This window comes from Apostichopus japonicus, chromosome 18 (assembly GCF_037975245.1).
Source record: "Apostichopus japonicus isolate 1M-3 chromosome 18, ASM3797524v1, whole genome shotgun sequence".
Taxonomy (NCBI): domain Eukaryota; kingdom Metazoa; phylum Echinodermata; class Holothuroidea; order Aspidochirotida; family Stichopodidae; genus Apostichopus; species Apostichopus japonicus.
In genome coordinates, this window is record NC_092578.1 from 3,266,198 (window position 1) to 3,288,407 (window position 22,210).

At 36.3% G+C, this 22,210-nt stretch overlaps 1 protein-coding gene across 3 annotated transcripts in view; it reads left to right on the top strand.

Annotated features, from left to right (window-relative positions):
* The window catches only part of LOC139958733 (corticotropin-releasing factor receptor 2-like), a 95,184-nt gene that overhangs the window by 33,796 nt on the left and 39,178 nt on the right, over positions 1-22,210 (top strand). Inside the window, exon 1 of one of the 3 annotated variants that reach the window (XM_071956035.1) lies at positions 10,514-11,357. The exons of the other annotated variants lie outside the window; for them this stretch is intronic. The gene's annotated coding sequence lies outside the window, so the exon portion shown is untranslated. Of the gene's footprint in view, positions 1-10,513; positions 11,358-22,210 lie in introns of those variants that run through there. 3 annotated transcript variants of the gene reach the window in all.

Sequence of the window (22,210 nt, forward strand, 5' to 3'; positions counted from 1 at the left end):
TACAGCGAAGATTCCTGCAACCCTTAGCAATAGCTGAAACAAGAGATTGTCAAAAATTGGCACCCATTTCCCCTGTAAGCTTTTCAAACAGGAATAAATAGTATACCCAATTTGTTGCATGAAATTTCGAACTTTGCGGTTTCACTTTGGGGTCAATGGTAAGAAACGAAAGTACGCCACGCAAACTATTTAGCTAGTATCGGTCATCCTTGACAATAATCACACAATGCCTCCTTGGGCGGTACCGGAACTTCTTAAAGTAACATGTATCGTAAACAATATTTATGCGTGACTGTGACGTCACACGAATGGAAAAATGGAAAAATTGCTTGTTTACTTGTTTCTAATGAGAAAACTTGATATTGAGCTGTACATGTTGCAACATGTATACTGAATGATGTCTCAAAATTTGTCTCCGTAATTCATCTCTTTAAAAAGAAAACATGTGTCCATTGGAATACAGACTTTCGTACATGTATGATATGTATACATTCATCATGGTATATGGTTTGTGCAAGTGAGTCCGTGCTAGTACTCATGATCTATAGTAACTGTACTCGTGGATTCGTACTCACTCTCGTACTCGCTGCGTTTTGATAGTCATGTATATATGCTATGGCAAGAGTACATAACCTTTACTTGATGAAGAATATATGATTTTGGCTTAGTTTGATCAAAACTCTGCTTGAAAAGACGAGGTATTTCCATGCTTAAGTTTGACCAAGGCAGGCTGAATTGAATCGCGAAAAGTTGAACATGAAATAATTATTTTATGCAAATTTTATGTCATGTTATGTTATGCATTATTCAGGCAAAATGACCAAGATCTTAACGTATCCATTCATGGCAACAGGAAAAGGCAAAAAAAAGTCACGGCTTGAACCAGATGATGCCCTGGTGCGTTCTCTGTTTTGTGTCTGTGTGTGTGTGCTCTCGGCATTCACTATACCCTGCTTAGGTTGGGTGTATACTGGGTGGATTCTGCAGTATCCACTAGATATCAGGGCTTCGTAATTCACGGTTTTTTAATTTGACTATAGTAAGATATGTTAAGACAAGGCACTTTTTTGTTTTATATATAAAAGTGCCAATCATAGCTGGATTAAGTCTTTGAATAATTCAGGTGTATCCGTTCAACATCGTCGGTTTCATGCAGGATTGGCAGATTACTGAGATCACGTGGCTCAATTTTACCCGTCTCGCATTTTCTACAGGCTGACAGCTTGGTGTTATGTTGCACACAACTTAGGTAATATAAGGTCTAATTGTTGCCAAGCCCAAAACGCCACGAGGAGTTTTTGGCAACTCAATAGTTTTGGGATGGGGCCCTTGGTGTATATAGAATCAGCCAATGTGAATGTCCGTATACAGACCAATAGCCGAGTGCATAATGCGCTGTATATTTGTAAATTTTTCTGTTAAAGAGAGTTTAAATGACCACACTACTATACCATACTAAATAATTAAGATTTTTTTCTGTTAAGGACCGCTGCCCCTGTAAGTTACATGCAAAATAAGCTCGTAGCGATTGTGTATACACAGTTTTTAGTCGTGAACCGCCGCACACTACCTGTCAGGAAGATAACTACATTTTCAGTTTCCGCGACTTTCATCTGACCAAATCTAAACTTGATCGATTATGGTCCTAAGCGCACACACATTGCTCGACTATCCACGATTTTCCACGTTACGACGGTCGTGTTGATTCAGAACGCGTTCAATTGGGACCGTTTGTCGTCGGTTAAATTTCATCCAGTATTTTAGAACTTTGTACCATAGCGCATGCGCAGAACTCTCTTCATAGAGCATTGATCCCGACAGTAGGTTAGTGTACACATTGTTGGCTGCCATCCATTGCACAATATCCTATACCCGATTTGTCCATTCTGATGTAGCTAAATGTTAAACAGCGTTGACATTCAACCCTAGGGTTTTACGTATGGACGTCACTTTCAATCAATAACCTCCCCCCCCCCTTCACCCACAAAAAAGAATGAAGTTTAAAATAGCATATTTCTCTTCGCTATCGATCAAAATTGTTGGTATATGATTTGCCATATCAGAACATATTCGTCTGATATGATTTCCGAAATCAACAATTTTGGGAGGAAAAAAAGGGGGGTAAATTTCGAATCACTTGATGAAAAAAAGAGGAAAATTGCATCTTATAGACAGTCGAATTGGAACCACACGTTATGTTTGAATATTATATAAGATGACGGGAAATGGATAATATTGATATAAGATTTGCCTAAAATTTTCTATTCAGCTCCAACCTATGTAATATTTTCTGACTTTGGTCAAATTTTTACTTGTATCGGATTCAAATATAAAAGCATCATCGCTGGAATTTAAGATTCAGTGGGATAACATACAAGTAGAAGGCTATATATGATTTGTTGTTTACAAGTTTAAATATTATCGTCAGTATTTTCATATTTCAAAGCTGGAAATTTTAAATCAGATCACGGGTTGGGGGGGGGGGGGAGAGAGTGGGAAGGGATAACATTAATAATGTATCCATGTAGCCAAAGAAAGAAGAAAAAAAGGGAGGCGTAGTTATTTATAGTATATGGTGGCTTGATGCATTATAATATATAACTATAATCAAACAACGCATTCAAATCTGTACCAATTTTTATTTTAAATATTTTTGAGCTAGAGGAGGTTGAAGTTTAGGATAGTATCTCGACCGATTTGCCAGAGCTCTCGCTGCGGAATCTTCTTGTTTTATTTACCCCCCAAAATGTCTACAGTTCGTCCGACTTTTAAACCATCAGTAGTTTATACTATCCTCCTCAACATCCAAAGAAACATGACAACAGAAAACTTGACCCCTCCCCCACCCCACCCCCCAAAAAGAGAAAAAGGTCACTTCAGTAGGTCCACCGAGAACTATTCACCGACAACCCCGTTTTTAATCTGGGCGGACGTACATTACTCTAGTTTTGTGGAATGGTTTACCTTTATAGTGGAACCAAAATGTTTGTAGCAATTCTTTGAACCTGTTTCTGGTTACCCTGACTGGGTCACGGATCGATGCATATCGACTAACCTGAGGGGGGCGATGCTAATTAAAGGGGTCTATATTGAAATTGAAACAAACACAAAGCAAAGTGTTCCACATTCGATAATTATATATATGTATAGGTCTACCTTTATTTGCAGTGCAGGGGATTTGAGTACCGTGTTGGGCAAATTCCCTAGGAAAATTCTATCGGAAACAAACAAACAGACAGACAGACAAAAAGTAAACATAAAGTAAATAAATGGAATCAGGAATTTCATTGAATTCTCATTATTAAACAATAGAGGATTATGGAACCAATTAGAGAAGAAAAACCGAATATGGTTGCATATGTTTAATTATTTCAGATTTAGCGGGGAAAGGGGGTGGGGTGGGTGAGGGGCAGTGTTGTAGCCAGGAGAAAGTGAGTGCTGGCTAATTTGAGGAGAGTGTAGGCTAATTTGTCTGACGATGGCGAGCGAAGCCAGCCCGCGAGTATAGCGAGCCCTCCTCTGCGTGAGGTCCAGGGGCCCTTGGTGGGATTCGAAGGGCGAATCCCCCGAAGCTACAGGGTTTTAGTTGATTTCAATGGCTTTAGGTGGCTCTATTCTACCCCTATTTTTCACCTGACAGTCTTTGTGAATAGCTAAAATTAGGTATGTTATTCAATACACCCTACGCCCCACCGACATCACTGAACGTAACACCCTACGCCCACCGGTATCACTGAACGAAAAAACCCACCCCTAGTAAAGCCCTCACAAGTCACAATTACATATTAATTATCATTGTAATTTGTATTGTACGAGGAAAGGCTTAATTAATATGATTTTGCATTTCACAAATTCTGTATTTTGATTTCATTTAATAAAAGATTCACTGATTTTTGTGACGGTCGGTAGGAAGCTTGAGTGGCGGTCGGTAGGATGCTGATTTACTCTGAGAGCCGGTCGGCAAGCACTAGTGGCGGTTACGCCCGACCGGCGCCGACCGGCGTGGCTACAACACTGGTGAGGGGTATTAGGTGAAGTCAAGTGTTTGTTTGTCATTAGAAATGACCTCACCCTTATGGATTTGTTCTTCATACCTGTATTCGGGAAATTTTGGAATGTATAGTATAAAAAACTATAGAGGAAGACTAAGTAATGTACTCGTGTGTACAACAGCATTGTACTTGTGTGAAGAGCACTTGTGTTCGTACTCAAATAAATATTCGCACGCATGCTCTTACAACTTTGTACTAAAAGTCTGCATTTTAGAGTGATTTTTGAAGCTAATTCAAACCCAGATTCCAGTGTTAGAGAGAGAGAGAGAATCACAAAACTCAATCCAATTGTTTCAAACTAGTTGACTATTTTAGCTTTATAGATTGAAACAATTGTTACTTGCAAAGCCGGGGCAGTATTTTGTCATCGTCGTTTCATATAAAACTGCTACCAATGGTTGGTTGACACCACGCCTTCAAAACGTATTATCGTGACGTCAGACGATACAAAATTTAAGTCTTTAAGTCGATAATATTTATTTTTGTTATTAAAAATATTCTTATTATATTATCAATTCTTGAATTCGCTAAGTTTATTTGAAAGGAATTGATTAACATATACAGGAATAATTTTACTTTTAAACTAAACGAAAATATGATCAAGTGCTTTACTCATTCGAAGTTTATTTGTATCTATATAGACAGCATTTTAATAGCAGACGTTTCTTTTATTCTCTGGTCAGTTATTTCTATAGAAACCCACAATCCATGCATCTTTCCATCCTTGCACCATTCATTTTCGTCTTCCCATCATCTGTGATGTGTTAAACCTGTCAGTAAAAGACTTTAAGCTCTTCCAGAATATATTACATTGCCAATTTACTTTTTTATGCAAATATATTCAACGGACCGTATATTCCCTTATTGAGAGTTGTTTGTCAATTTGTAAGTACATATATAAAGAATAAAACAAGTTTCCTTAAAATCGACCAATTTCCATCACATGCAATTTCCATCACTTAACATCCTTCGCAAGACCAGGCTAATTTTGTCTCTCAAAAATATCTATGTATAGAAATACCATATTTGCGAGAAATTGACGATTTCCTCCATGGGGATGTTCCCATTAAAATAGAAAATTTGTCTTTTAAAATAACAATAACAAATATTTCGTGTTTGTGTGTTTGTATGAATCCGGGGGTTCGCTTCAGTTAGTTTGTGATTGACACTAATATAACAAAGTTTTCGGGGCGATTTTTTCTTATTAAAAAGTAAAAATATCGGCATAATTATACGTTAAAGATTGATAATGGAATGAGAAAGAAACAAGGGGATTGTTGGATGGTAGGGTACCCCTAGGGTGAGGGTAGTCCACCAATTTTTAAAAGTGGGGTTTGGGGCAGGAGTATATATATTCCTGACAGGGTAATACTTCCATCGTGAACTTAAACATAAACTTTACCAATTATCTTTTTATTACTGGGCATGTGGTGCACTAATGGGCCTATATACAAATAACAAGTTTAACGTGAAATGTCTAGAACATTCTTGTTGTTCTGTTGTATCAAATAGGAGTCTGATCAGGTCGCCAAACTATTCCAATCAGTGGCGTAACGCGTAACGCCCCCCTCCCCCTCCCCTCCCCCTCCCCCTCCCTACCCCTAACCCCCCCCCAAAAAAAGATGACTGGTGTACGCCACCTGTCGTTAGAGACTTTTGTGATCAGTTTGTATGTCTGCTAAAATATAACTGAAACCTTTGCGTTTAGACTGAAAGTGCTGCATTATAATGGCTACATCAAATCTGCTAAATAGCAGATATCTGGTTGTACCAAAAAAAAAGGTCTCATTTTTGAGAGGTTAATATAGTTTTCGCTTGTAAATTATCTGATATCGTAATAAATCATGCGACCCATATTTTTCTTGTTTTCGTAATATCGGTCATTGCGATTGGTCTAAGATATTAAAAAAAAAATAGAACAGTTTAACATCACAAGAGTGAAAGTAGGTCGTTCGGAAAAGCAAAATCCGATAAAGAGTATACATGAAGAAAAGAAAGGGGGGACAAAGAGAGAGAGAGAGAGACTAGAAAATGCAAGAAGAAGGATTCGCATATTTAACCTAAAAGTTGAAAGGATTTTACCAATCGACACACAAGATCCCTCAAACGTAAAATCGACAAATTCTTCTCTTAATGTAGGTTACTTTTTCTTTTACAAGAATCAAATCGTGGCATTTGTTTAACCAATGTTACTAAGAAACTTATAGGCTGAAGTACACCCTGATTGATTTGACCAAATTTTTCATGTCAAGCCTTCTTGCATGTCAATGAGTGTTTTACCCTCCCCCCTTGAGGTATAATGGAACATTCCTTGCATTTACGATTCCTATTTGCTGGTTGGTTTGTTTTCATTTCCGGTGATTGACACATAACACAAATTTCGGGAATTTGTTTTACCTCGATTAAATATAAATAGAAATGTCTGGGGTTGAGATAATATTCTTGCAAATGTTCATCAACCGGGGGGGGGGGGGGGGGTTAAGGTGAAGGTGAACCAAGCAAGGGGGGGTGGTCGATATTAGTGTAGGTGTAGTTAAACTTTGCAGTAGGACCGAGTTAGGATTGTTTACTTGGGTGCAAAGCTCTGCAAATTTATTCTTATTTTCGCCGTAAATAATGGAAACTAATATAGTTATATTAGTTAATCATGTTAATGTATATTTCGAAATACATAATCTATATGTGTAACAATTCAATATCATCTTAAATGTATTCTAATAAGTTTAGATTTAAAACAAAAACATCTTTCCATATTCAGTATCGAAAAAGTATACTTAAGTACTGCAAATACGTCAATTGTCGATTAAATGAGAGTCTTATAACTGTTTACAAATACGAATTCGAAGTAGGATTAACGCATATTATAGGGGATCAACACAGATTTGGGATAATCTCTCTCCCCCCCCTCCCTTCTATAAATATACAGCAATTATTTAATTGTCATGTTTTTGTCAACTACGTCATTCCTTCTGACAAAGCGATTGGCATTTTCTATGTATGGTAGCTCATAACATCCATTATTCTTCCAAAACCTGTTCAAATAACCTTTGCCGAGAAGTTCAAACATACGTCGCGGAACTGGCCTAAACATAATATGTTCAGTAGAATGTCAGACAACAGGCACAATACTACCACTGATATGCAGCCGCTTTTAGTCCATTACTGCATGGACGCATTCCTCGATATGTTACTTTACAGTATTCAAATCTCAACATTCTCACAGGCTAGGCTTGTACTTTCATAGCAGATACATACAGTAGGCGGGCATGATTTGGACAGCCAGAAGATTGGTCTGATTTATCCCTCACTAAATGTAAAAAAAATATATCACGACTGATCTGTTTCTCCCCGACTGACGATGGAGGTGAGTGACCATCTCTCTCCTCCCCCACCCCTCCCCTCCCCCTCCCACCTCCCCCTCCCTTGTTTTGTGCACGCCACATCGTTGCATATCCACGCTTACAGGGATAATTATAAACTTTGCTTGTCACTTGCATGTTACTTTTGATTTAATTCTATAAGTTACTTACTTGTTTCATGTGTTATTAAACTATAACTTGATATAAGTTAGGTAAAATATATCGGTTTCATCTCAACAAAATCATTATCAAAGTGAGTTTCAGTCAGTCCAGTCGAGCGTAAATTTAATAGTTAAACAGAACTCTTTCCCAGGTTTCCTTATATACGAACAAACCAACAAGTCGATTACGCAAATACTTTAAAAAAAGGAAAAAAAGTGTCTTAATATTAGATTTTTCTTCACATCAAGCGAGCATGTTCAGTTAAAGGCTAAATCTCAAGAAATGTATTTTTTTTTCCTCATTTTATATCAATAAAGTCAGAAATGACCTCCTTTTTCTGTTCATCAACTAACTCCAAATTTTATCCAATTCTTTGGTTTAGTGTCGCAGTATCTTGGGACTGGATCAATAATTTGCCTCGATCTATTCACGGATTTGCCTATAGACATAACATGATTCCTGTGTGTTGACTCTGAACTTATCAAACAGGGGGAAATTATCAGGATGTTTCTTCTGAAAACAGTTACCAAAGTAATTTTTGGTTCTCAAATCTCCCTTGGTTAGGAGTTGGATATTGAGCCCTAAACGTGATAAGATATATTATAATATACATATATTTTGTAAGTTGCCCAGTGAATTACGTCAGGCTATAAGGACTGTATATTCGCTGAACAGGATATGGAAGACACGCGCATTATTGATTGCAGCAAAAAGAGATCCCGATAAGAAAGTGGGTAATGGTGCAAATCATTTGTATGGTAGCTCATAAATTCCACCACGTTGAAAAAGTCATCCACCAAAAAAAAAGAGGGGGCGGGTGACGAAAGTTGATTTCGATTATAGACTCAACTTGTTAACTTTGAAAGAAAATCAGTAAAGAGAAAATATGTCAGATGTTCATAAGTTACTTCATTTGGCGAGACAACTGGTCTTAATAATCAACATTTCATATTAAATATCTTCTATTCATAAATTGTTGAGTGAATCAGTTTGTACGTCTATGGTAATGGTCGAGACAATCTTCCACAACTTGTCAACAGTACGATCGATTCGGTAAGAAAAAAACCGTTTTAAGTTCAGAAATTCAACCTTTACAATATTTGTAACCATCGTGAACCCTTAAAAAAAATTGTTACATATTTTTATTATTTATCTCATAATAGCTCTTTACATTTACTTTGGAAATTTCCATCGTGTAGGTATTCACACCCCCCCCCCCCACACCCCACCCCATAGTCCAATACTGATGTATACAGTATTGCGCATTCCACAGCGTTGCCTCATACGTACGGTAAATTCCTTTAGCAAACTAATACGGTAATGTCTTACAACAAAAAAAGGAGCAAGTCTTGTAAAGTAATTTACTTTATTACGTTATACTGGACATTGTGTCAATATATCGAATTTTCAGTCGTGAGAACATTCACCAATATCGTTATAAGCATCATGCTTAAGCATCAACATCAACTTTGAGATTGATCAATGAGAAGATCGACTTCAATATGAGCATGAGGGTTATCATCAACATCCATATAAACATCAACATGATTATCAATATCAACAACATCAGTAAAAGAAGATCATCATACACATGAACATGCACAATCATCACATCATCACAAACATCATCAACAGCATGGACTCAACGTCAACATCGGCAACAACAAGCATATCAACATCAACAAGAACATCAACATGATTCTGAACATTAACATCACCATCTGTATGAACATAACAGGAACGTCTTTGACATAAACAATAACATAAATGTGATCATCAGCATGAACATTGACATCATCATCAGTACATGAACATGAACGTTACTAACATGACCTTGGACATCAACATCAACACCAACACGGTTATTAACATCAACATCAACGCGAACATGAACATTGGCATGAACATCGGCTTCGACTGCATGCAGCATCAACATGATTATTAGAACAGTTATTGTATAACTAACCAGGCTATCGATGGTCTCACTGCGTTATATCCTGCTTATGAATAAATCACCCATTTACACACTACTCGCACGCGCAAATAAAGTAACAAAACATTGGTCACCGACAGTATGAAGATATTGCTTGTACACACATATCCTCTGTCTGTCATGAGAGATGTAAAATCATATTCCATTAGTTCTATGATCAATTTCAGTGAAAGAAAATCAATATCATTGATTACGTCCAAGGTTAAATACCATCGAAAGACTGGTTGAATTCAAAGACAAGATAAGGGAGTTGAATTGCAATATAATAAGTCTTTCTGCGAAGAGTTACGATCTTTTCACTTTATGTCACATATATAAGTATTCAGTTCAAATGACAGTCAATTCTTTATTTAAATTTGTGCTTAAATGGCCAAACGTAAACGTTTCTTGCCTTCGTGTGCATCTATCAAATTGCTTGCATTTCGTCTGTAATCTAACACGCACCTTAAATGTTTGTTCATATATATGTATATATCTGTATATCCCGGTGGAGGCTGGAAGTTTTTTCACTCTTCTTGATTTTCCAACTCACTACGATTTCAATTATATATATATATATATACTTGCATATATACTATGCATCAAAATCACAAAGAAAGGAGCAACTGTCGTTACCACTAAGATGTAGTAACTGGAGTCGAGTGGAGGTAGGAGGGGAGAAGGGGGGGGTAGGTACATCTTTGTTGAAATATTGCATGTTTTGATCATAATAATGAAACATTATTCCAAACCCTATACCTGCAACTTAAAGTCAATTAAGCAGTAAATAATATGGGTTATACGTCACATCGCACATAATGACGGAATATTTCAGTATCAAATATCCCTGCAGTGCTTTTCTATATTGCTAAACTGCAAAAGAATTAAGCCGTGGACCCAATAAGCTTCCGTACGCTATCACGACCGATGGTGAGTTGTGTTTTATAACAACGTAGAAAGATTTCTTGTTGACATAAAATATTAGGTCTACGAAGAAAAAGACTTCGTTTCATGTTCGTGTAACTTATATTCTTCTCTAAACCAGATGAGCGTTTTTCTTTCCTTCTTCGCTTGGATGTTGACTGAAAGAGATATTTTTATGCTCAATTGATGAAGTTCTATTTTCATCATAACAATTTATAGCTTCACAAGTGTTTCTCTTTTTTTCCTTGTTAACAACAAACTCATACAACGTCGAGGACATCAACTCATCCTGACTATTTTTACCCTTCCCCGGCTGGAATGACAAAATAATATTCTGAAAATCGTTGAGTGCTTTCTGTTCATTTATTCCCTCGGCGATGAATATTCGGTATTAAATTTCATTTTTGAAACAACCGCGCAGACTTGCTGCTTTCGTCGAACAAGTTTCTTGGCGTGACGAAGGATAAAGGGAAAGAGAGAGAGGAGAGGTGGAGAGAGAGTAAAGGAGAATGTTCATGTTGGGATTGTTGTAGTAATCAAGTCTGTTCAAATTGGTGAGATGACGAATAATAACAACAAACCAACCATGGCATGAGAAAATTCTCGACTGCCTCTGAAGTATATTGGAAGGAGTAACAGTAGTTTGTTTGTAAAACGTGCAGTTGTTATACAGGTATCGCGTTGCCATATTCGAACAATCATCGCACTTCAAGTAAACATTATACACAGAAACGTGATTGTCATCTGAAGATAAATATAAAAAACGAAACTTGCTGTCAGCGGAGCACTGAGTGAACCAATAACATATCTCATAATTATCAGGAGATCATTCGTAAAAGGTATCTTTTACATAGTTGAACATCATTCGTTATCTGGGTTCTTACGAAGGTAGGTTAAATTATTTTGTTATCGAAAATGTAGGCAGTGAAACATGCATAACATCTTAGTTGCTAGTTTAAGTTACTAATGTTTGCATGATTGTTAAATCCGTTCATACAATTGGCTTAATTTATTTATTTCGGAAAGAAAACATTACAATGTTTTGGCTATTTATATCATGCCACCCTTTGCCCTTACCCCTCACCCCTTCCCCTCCCACCCCCCCCCCCCACCAATACCACTCTCCCTCTCTCTTCCTGTCGTCATTTTACTATGTCTTACAGGTTTATTTAATACCAAAGAAGTGGAAAGATAATGAAAGAAAGATTAATAAACCATTGGATGGATTCCCACTTGTTGATCTTAGAGAAAATATAGTATTCTCTAGAATGACAAAGCAGTCTTCTGCCAGTTCACGGACGAACCTCTCCCCCCCCCCACCCCTGCAACCTATTTTGGAATCACATGGCAATTCCATACTTGAAGTACTTGATCACAGACCACTTCGAAAATCAACATAATTTGATTTTTGCAAGTAGACGAACATTGATTAAAGACTGAGGGTACTCAACTATATTTATCTATACATGAGATGTCGGAGTACAATCTAACCGAAATACTATAGAAACAAGACTTGAAAGTGAGTCCGTACTCTTATTACATATCTAACGTAGTTATCTTCTACTCGTCCTCCTTGGTTTGTACTCGTACCTGCTTTGGGGGGGGGGGGAGACGGGTGGTGGTGGTGGTGCTGGGGGGGGGGATCTAGTATAGATACTCATGCAACACTGTAAGCACATGTCGTCTAACTCCCAAATCCCAATGTAAGTCATGTTTGAAACTAGAACTTATAGTATTATATGAAGGTGCGTGGATTCTCCTTCATATACCACAGTGGATAAAACACTCTACACGTCCTAACCAGGTATACTCATAAAGACGAATGGATCTAACATTTTACGATTAACTGCTTTAAATATATTGAACAGTTGAAGATGCAAATGAACATTATGATAGTATACGGTTGTGAATGAGTAAATACTTTATCATTACCATAGAAACTTCTTTATCATCGTCATTAGTCACGCAATGTCTATCACAAAATTTGTTTCAATTATTCATCTATTTAATATGTGTCTGGCCTACCTATACTACAGTTTCCTTGCGCGTATTAGTTATATAGTTTATATATATATGTGCTACCGCTATGTCGTGTAGCGTATATAGATTCGAGGGAGCTTTGTGAAAAATCGATATCAAACACTAACATTGTATTTACAAAGTTGTCACTGTCTGACGTACATTTGACAGTGATTAACATATAAGCATGTCTTTTAAGTGATAGCTATCTACGAATGGCAAAAAAAAAAATTGCAAGCAGTCTTATCTTAAGAAGTTAGTACTATATTGATACAAGTGAACAATGTCTGAAATATGTATGTGTAAAATGGAGCAACAAAAACTTGGTGTTTTAAATGTCTTTATCCAAATATGTTATTTGTTAATCATTATTTTGCAAAGAATCGGAATTATGAAGAATATCCATGAATCATTTTAACAAACTTCAACATTGTATAGTAAGATGCCTTTAATATGTAACATGTCAAAAACAATAAACTATATATCTATATAATCTTTCAGTATATATATACCAACCGTGGATTATGAAGGATAAAGTCTTAATCCTAAGGATTACTGTAAAAAATTTCCTCCTATTCGAATATATATTTAAGCCCTACGTACGTATATGCATGTGTGTACTTCACTTCAAGGACAACGGAATTCGACAATGACGCAACTCTCTACGTTGTTATAGGACAAATTACTTTTGAATTAAGATGATGCGTTCGACCCGATGATGATGATGTCAAGGAAGCTAAGGGGGGCACACACGAGATAAGCTTGTAAAGTCTGATTAGGTTATCGGCGATCTCGTTGTACTGTAGTTCAACCTCAATATCACTACACGTTTCTTCTTACAATGCTGTTGTTAATGGATGCATACATAGCGGACGTGCTTGTGAGTCCGTCCGTCCGTCCGTATTCGGCTAACATTCTAATATAGTTGTCCGTTCTTGTACTCATACTCAAAGATTTGTACTCCGTACTTGGGGTGTATTTTGTCAATCTAGAAAAGTTGTTAAAATTCCATGTATACATACACTCAAGGAGAAATTTATACGCGTACCACATGTACTCAATAGTACTGTCGCCGCTGTACTCGGAGTAAAAGACCGGTACATGATAAAATACCGGACATGAAAGTTCATAGCAGGGTATACATTGGCAAATTATGACAAGTATGGTTTTAGCAAGTTTCGCTTAAAGCAGCTATTTGGGGGATTAATATTTGATAAAATATTCGATTTTGATGCTGAAATACCGTGGTGGGTCAGTAGCGTGATGGTCAGTTATATGTTCCATTTCATATAAGAGGAGTCGAACATTTGAACTGCTCCAAGTTGGTTTTTCAGGTTTTTTGTTATAGTATTAAAAATGTGAAGGCGACGAATTGTTGAGGATAACATATAATGAAAGAATTATTTATCCACGATCTTCATTCCTACAATTAAGAGGGTTGACTTAGTTTGGTCAAATGGAAAGTTAATTAATTAATTAATTAGTTTAATCTTAATAACCAATATTATCATCTTACTCTGTCTTACCATGGAGTTGTTCCATAAGAAGTACCTGGTCTTACACATACAATATATTAACTATGTTTATAAGTAGAACCTTATACCTTATACTCCTTTTCAATATTTCATAAAAAAAATAAATAAATGACTTCTTACCATATTCAGATAAATAAACAATGAAATGAATCTACATAAGAACTTAATGAAAAGTTTATCATCTTAAAAAAGAAGAAGAAGAAAAAGACGGAGAATAATAACAAGAAAAAAACTGATGCATGAAAACTTTGATCAGTATTATTATAGGCGAGGTAAACTAAAAGGAGGATATTAAAATATGTGAAAAAAAATGTAAAAACAGAAGTCAAAAATTAAATTCACTGTTTGAGGTAGAAAAGAGTAAAATCTTACATTTAGATGTGCATGGGAGGTAGGGAGAAGGTGAGAGGGGGTAGGGGGTGGGTGGTTGTGACAAGAAACTAAGAACGCAAAGTCGCTGACCAACCACTTTGCTTTGTGTCAGCGAACAAAAAATAGATTTAACTGATCAAAATAATAGAAATATGATGGAAGATACAATTTTCGATGCCGCCTCCGTTAAAATAAGAAGAGAATAAAGAAAAACATAAAAAGAGAAGGAAAAATAAACATTGAAATTATTTTCAACCTTTTATCTTTTATCGACGAGAAAATTGACTATTTCCTGTTCTATTTTACATCTTTTCTTCCTTTATATTGTGGCTATTGAAAGATGAAGCGCTGTAAAAGAAATGGATATACTTAACACAGCGGTCACGTATGTGTTAAGATTTAGAAGCCATCGTTAGCTGTCACTCATATCTTCCAGAGTCGACATTAACTGTCGTCAAAAGTTTTAAATGTTTTTACTTTAAATTCTATTTTACAACGCCTTTTTTGTCAAACTTCTTCAGAACCGGTGATTGTTTTTTTTTTGCCTTTTAGTCTTAATTTGACAACTTGTGAAATTGAAAGTCTCAACGCGACTATCATATTTCTTTAACTTTTTTTTTTTAACATCTTGAAAGATTTTATTATCCATTTGGAGTATCAAATAATGATCAAGATTCAATATCGAGATATTTTTGGGAAGACCCCCCCCCCCCCACCCTTCCACTTTTTAAGCTAAAGTTGTAAATAACCATGATAGCGGCGATTGAAAAAAACTAAAATTCAATGGCTGGAAATTATAAAACATTTTCCAAGGCTTTGCATATAGACATGATATCCCTACTCATAATTTTGAATAGGCTATACAGAGAAAGTAGCCAGAGGTATCCCAAAACTACTTTTCTCGATTTTTTCCCCCGATTAGTTTTACCAACTAAAAACTATTCGTGTTTTGTCAGACATTCAATGAGGATAAAAAAAATAAAAATAAACAAAAAACCAAAAAAATATATTTTACGTCTGACCATATAGTTGAACAGTTTTTCATCGTTCAAGCATTTTCTTATGTGGGGGGGGGGGGGTTGAGGGGGGAAGTAAAATTATGTAATCAACATATACTCTCCCAGTATCTGGTATACGATTACACTTTTGGGAAGTCTAGCTTGGACAAAACTTGATAAACGGGTTTACGTTGGGACAGATCGCATATTTGGTATGTAACTGTACCACATCGAGTACAAGAAGACTAATGTGGGCGGAGGTCAATGGTGGTTTGAGTTCACCAGGGGTCATATTGCGAAAACCATGTTTTATACAATATTTCAACAAGGACAGATGTCATATTTAGTGTGTGATGTATCACATTGAGCACCAAGAAGCCTGTTGTTGAGGTCAAGGGTCATTTCAGGACAACCTGTATCATTGTGAATTTATTGCTTTTCACATCACACTGCTTTCCACTGTATTACACAAATCAAGTATGTTGTACACCCCTCACTATACATTACGGAAGATTCATGAAGAAAACTGCTCATGTTACATCATCGAACCCACAATGCATTTTTGCATTCTGGTTTAATTTAATGTATATAATTTTGCTTTATTGTTTCTGCTTTCCACCGTGAAGTCAACAAAAATATGCCATATAATTACTCCTGTTTGCACACATCAAAAATGAAGATGTTAAAAAAAAAACGGGAAACAGTTGAGTTTTTCTTCAAGGTTCAAGATTTCATAATAAACATTCAGCTGGCGTCCCATGAGACGTATGTTTCGACTATAGAAGAGCACTTCCCATGGCTGTCAGGTTTCTAAGTGGATAATCACTTTTACTTTATAATCAATAAACTTAGTGTTACTTTAATGTATAGTTTTGGCATTTGGGAGAGCTTCAATAATTGCCGCTTGTCTTTTCTCAGAAGAATAAATAAGTAAAATAAGAAAACGGGGAAAGAAGAGGAAGACGAAAAAAAAAAACAGTGATAATGCGTCACCCTTGAATGGAAAATCAAGAATGTGTTAGTTTGATGTTACATATACATGGACGAATATCTATTTCACTAGTTTTGTAGATATTTTCGATTTAACGTCATTGCCGAGCTTCCAAACACTTCGTATAATTTAATATTATTTGCAAAAACAAAGAAAAAACAATACAAATGCTGGATGAGAATTATTTAGGGTGGAAATAATCCTAAAAGAAGTAGGAGTGTTAACGAGTGATGGGAATTGGATGGAATATTAATTCTTTTGGGATATTGCAAATGAAAACGTTTCTGTTTGCGCGCTGCCTAAATAAAACAAGATTTTTTTTTTAAACTTAGCTATCGATTAATAGAGGGAGACATATTTCTGTTTGTTGATTTAATAACATGATGTCGTTGACTCGTTTTCCTTATCTAGAAGGATAAACAATATAGTCAGGCCTTGCAAAGAGTTGATAAGGTATAATATATGCAACCTGTATTGTTATTTTACCGGTTACTACACATTTTCGTCCTAAAGAAATGACTTATCGTTGATAAAGTTGATTGTCGGTCCATGTTCCATTTTGATACCAATTTTAATTTTTTTTTTGAGAAAAATTATGAAAATAAAGTCACTTGCCTAAATAGTCTAATAATACACAGATCATTATTAGGTCAGTTTCTCAGATGTGATACAATATGACATGTTTAGAAAGCATTACAAATTTGTGAACGACAAGTGGTGTTGAATTTCATCGAAAAATGTTGCTCTGTTTGTTGATATGAAGTAAACGATCCGGTTTTGTTTGAGTTATTAGAATTTTATAAAACAAAAAGTTAACATCAACATTAAGGCTTACAATGAGAAGCTGACGTCATCAGCAATTTAGTCTTAAAGGAACACTTTAACAGATTTTAGAGTATTTTAAAAGGTGAAATGTCTTGAAAACCGGAATATCTATAGAAACATTATTATAACTCAATTTTGGATTTTGTTTCGTGGGCTATAAAGTCTAAAGGAACTGAGATCATTCTTAAATTGTAATTCAAACTGTAAGCAGAAATCGGGTGATTTGTTAAGTTTCTGGTCAATGTAACCAGGGATCTGAAAATGTAACGTCTAAAACTAAAATGTTTACAAACTTTCACTTTGCCCTTTCAAATTTCTTGGCATTGCTTGATTAGAGTTTCTTCTTGTTTCCAATCCTAGATGTAAAATAGTTCCTTGTCGAGATCTTTCTCATTAATGTTAAACTTATAACTATCGGTGTATATTTGCAATGTTACATGGTCTTCTTATAGACTTCTACCAGAATCTTCTTAAACCGAAAAGAGTAAAGATTCTGTCTTTGGGAGTGGTCTCAATATATAGTCAATATTTGGGCCGAGTGAATTTCACTATTAGCGAAAATTGAATTCACCCAGAAATATAGCTCAGTCTATTGTTTAGAGAATATTTTCGCTCTATTTGGAGCTCAATTCATATTTATATTTCACTTACATTACAAGAAGCAGTAGAATCCTCCATTCAAAATGAATGATTGTCCTGTATATGCTCACAAAGAATGAATGTTTCACTCTTTGGAATTTGAAAGAGTGGAGAGGTTTGCCTCAAAGAAGAAACGTTTATATGTTGCGTTAGTGTACAAAAGTATAGGCTAATATAATTATGTAGATGTGTAGGCATATCAGTTTCTTTTTACGAATATAATCAGTTTCCAATAAATCCGGGGTTTTAATGTAACTTCAAAAGGATATAATTAGCATATAGGAAGTCTGTTAAAAGAAAAGTCTTTTTTCATGTGTGTGAAAGTCCTACTTTATTGAAAAAAGGCCCCATGATTGCTTCAGGGATGGATGAAAAGGCAGGCTAAATATTGACTCACGATTTCCTGATGTGAAGGGAATATAAAGTAAATGCCTCGCGAGAGGCTCCTTGACTCTTCGGGGACATTGATGGGCCGTTAAGGGCTGTTTTGGGGGGCCATTAAAAAACACAAAAATGGGCAAAAATAATTCAAAAAAAAAAAGTCGCCCTTGTTACTTTTGTCTGTTATCTTCGTGAGCTTCTTAACTCTATAGGATTTTGTCAAATATGTTGTATACATTAACTTACCAAAAGAAGAAAAGAACATGAAAAACATCATTGACCCCCCCACCCCTACCCCCCCCCAAATAATCAGTACAGAGCTGCGTAGAACGTATATGCTACAATTTACTTGTAGACTCTACTTTAGCGTTAACTTTAGACCCCGGTCAAACTTGTTACTAAAAATTGATACTGAACCTTCACATTACACTTGTAGTGAGTTCGTACGCGTACTCGTATATTATAGTATAGTATAGTTTTCTGTACTCGAAATCACCCTCCTCAATTTGTACTCGTGCTGGTACTCGGGGCAATTTAGAATCGTTGTATAAAGAACTATAGTGCAGGGTTAGGATTTGGTGGTCAGAGTGAGACATGCCTGATCGGGCTGATGCCAGTGGCGGCGGAACCGGGGGGGGGAGGGGCTTGGGGGGGCTCAGCCCCCCCAATGAAAAAGTTGAGGGAACGAATGCATGATAAGCCCCCCAATATTTACCAAGGCTCCGAAACGTGCATCTGCCCATTTTTCAATGCATACTTGTCGATCTGTCCGATGCACACGTATACTATATAGGTGTAATAATTTTAGTAAATGCTGGGGGGGGGGACCCTCGGCCCGTCCCCTGGCTATAGACCACATTGTCACCCCAACCGCGTCTTCACGGCCCGTGAAAAGTGGAAGCAGTGAGTGTGAGTACCGGTAAGCGCAACACAACTTCGTCTCAGGCCAATGACTTGCCTCATTTCAGCCAGTTCTCCAACATCCCCTAACTACACTCAAAAACGTCTTTGCGAGTACACTACGAGTAATAGCTACTCTCTTGAAACACCATCGAATATACAAATTACGATGTTTTTACAGATTTTTATGTGCAATCTGAGAAATTGCAGGCTCGAGACCCATATTTTAGGGCTAGGTATTCGCAGCATAAAACACTCGGAAAGTGCCGTTTCCGGCCATCTGGGGGTTTGAAAAACCCTAAATTTTCTTGTACGCTCCGCGCCAACTGATGGTGGCGCTCCGCTTAGATAGTCTCCACACATTAGCCCCCCAATAATTTTTCCGTTCCGCCGCGCCTGGCTCATGCAGGTTAGCAAAATGACTTTAAACAAAAAACAGACTATTAATTGTTTTTTAATATTGGTAAGGGTAGGCAGACAAGCAAATATATATATATATATATATATATATATACATGTATATATATATATATATATATATATATAATTTAAAACGTAATAAGTTGGAAAATCCAGAACAGTGAAATAACTTCCAGGCTCCACCGGGATTCGAACCCGGGCCTCCCGCTTTATATGCAGACAACCTAACCACTAAGCTATGGACACTGATTGTATGTTCAGAGGTTCGAAACCGGTAAGGAAGGTCGTAATTCCACTAGGCGTTTGTCACCTGTATTGAACAATACTAGTTGTATTGGTGACATATTTGCCTTACTCTAGAGATCAAACATGATGCTAACCAATTCGAAATCATTTGATATACATATGGCAAGGAGTAGAAGGAATTGAAACTTTCTATAGAGAAGAGTGTCGGCAAGGCAGTGAAGACTTACTTACTTCTGCTGCATTAGCATCTTCTTAGAAGATCGGATTATTTTTAATCCGTGTCGGACTCTTATAATTCGACTCGGTCGTAACTTCAAAGGTATTGTTTTGACTTATCTAGGACGAGCTGGTCGTTTCTGATGTTTAAACCGAATTGTGCCTTGCTCTTTAGCTTTAGTTGCCAGAAATGTTCTTTTCTTTATCTAGATTTGTCTGTCCAGGAATCGTTTGGCCAATGGCAATAACACATAAAATTCTCAATCGAATGATTTGCAACAGGTTGATCTTCTTGTTTTGGTAGCCGATCTATGTTGAGTCATCCTCATGCTTAGCGTGTTTTTCGACTCTCTAAGGTATTGTAAGTTGCAATTATTGCAGTATAGGTGAGGTAAATGACTGAGATAAACATTGGCTGTTTTACTTCCAATCACTCACTTAATTTAATTGTTTATAGCTCACTTGCGATCCAGCCATGCTCTAAACGTAGCGTATATATATATATATATATATATATATATATTCGGATCGTTTCCTTTCCAATCCATCCTTTTCCCGAGCATAACATAAGAAGTAAAACTGTCGTAGAAATAGAACATTCTTATTATTGCCTCTAAGATCTTTGACGCCTACAAGATCTTTAGAAGACAGAAGATAAGCCGGTGTGCATGTCAATGGGTAGAATTTTTTAGGTTGGTACTTCCACGAGAAGTCATTTCCTTCACACATATAAGTGTTGAATTCTTTTAAGCCCTTAAAAATGTGGGGCACGAATTTGACAAAACGGAATTCGACGAGTTTATTTTAACAGGATCCGTCAAATGTTCCCCAATTCTTGTAAGGAGATTTGCCAAGAAATGCTACGATGCACACGATAATCTCCACGGATTAAGGTCTCTCTATCACATCAGTTATAAATCAAATGTTTGACAAACAACTGGTGTTGCCAGAGTGACCGTTTCGGATGAATGAATGGACGCTTATGAAGGACTTTCAAATGTATTGTATATTGTATTGTATATATAGTCATATGTTATTTGTTTGAGTCAATGGTCAAAACAAAAACCTTAAACCTCTTAAATCAAATCATGTAAGTACTTAATTAATGGTAATTAATTTCCATTTAAAGTATTTGCAAATTTAAACTCCAAAACTCATAAATATTCGTGATGTTCAGAGTCCGCTGCCTAACACAGTGTTTACTGAACTATAAACATTAATGGTAAGAACTCGCTACGCTGATAATTGGGACAATTTTACATAGTACTAATAACACCACTACCACTCTATAAACTGTACTCTAATGTCATGCTTCAAAGCACTCATACTGACAGTATGAACAGTTCCTAACCTTTATCTGATCGAGACATGATATCCATACTACAGTCAGTGCTTCGAAGCTTAACATGAAAAGTACAGTATATAAAAACTTGTCCCAACTGAGTGCACTACCTAGTTACCATGTAATGACTGCTTCATTAATTCATATCTGGACCATTCTAACTAGCCAGTGTTAACTGACAAATAATATTTCATATTGATTAGTCATATGAGCCGCTTTTTATAAACCATGAACATTCATATTGATAATCTCCTGATTACAATACTCTGCTGGAGTCTTCGTGATGGTTCGTAAAATTTTGAAAATATCTGAATTTTTTGAAAATCGATTGACTTATGTGAGATAATATATAAACTAGTTATAAATGGCTTTTTTGCATAAATCACCTTTTGCACACACGTTCCAGACATCAGCCAGTCGCGGGTTCCAGTGGTTGTTTGTTTTAATCCCCTTCCACCTTTGTCAACTCCACTAAAAAATTAAAAGTAATTATAAGCAAATCCTTGCGTGTAGACACAATTAGACCTAATTTATAATCTATAATCATTTTCTCGTCTAAAATTTTATTTTATTAGGGGGGGGGGGAAGGTGAGAGGAAGGGGTCCACAGACCCCCTCCCATATATAGGATTCGACTTCAAGGTCCTCAGGGCCATACCCCCGCTTTCTTTATATCCTGGATTCGCTCGGTCAGAGTGTCCTTAAGACATGTCTGCAAGACATGGACTGTTAACAGTGGTGTTTACTTTTTACCGGGGTGAAGACTTTCGAAATCAATTTTGTGCCTACTTTCATAAAAAAATCCGTACTTACTTTGTTTAAATTAAAATTAAAAATCGAAACATGGGCCATTATTTG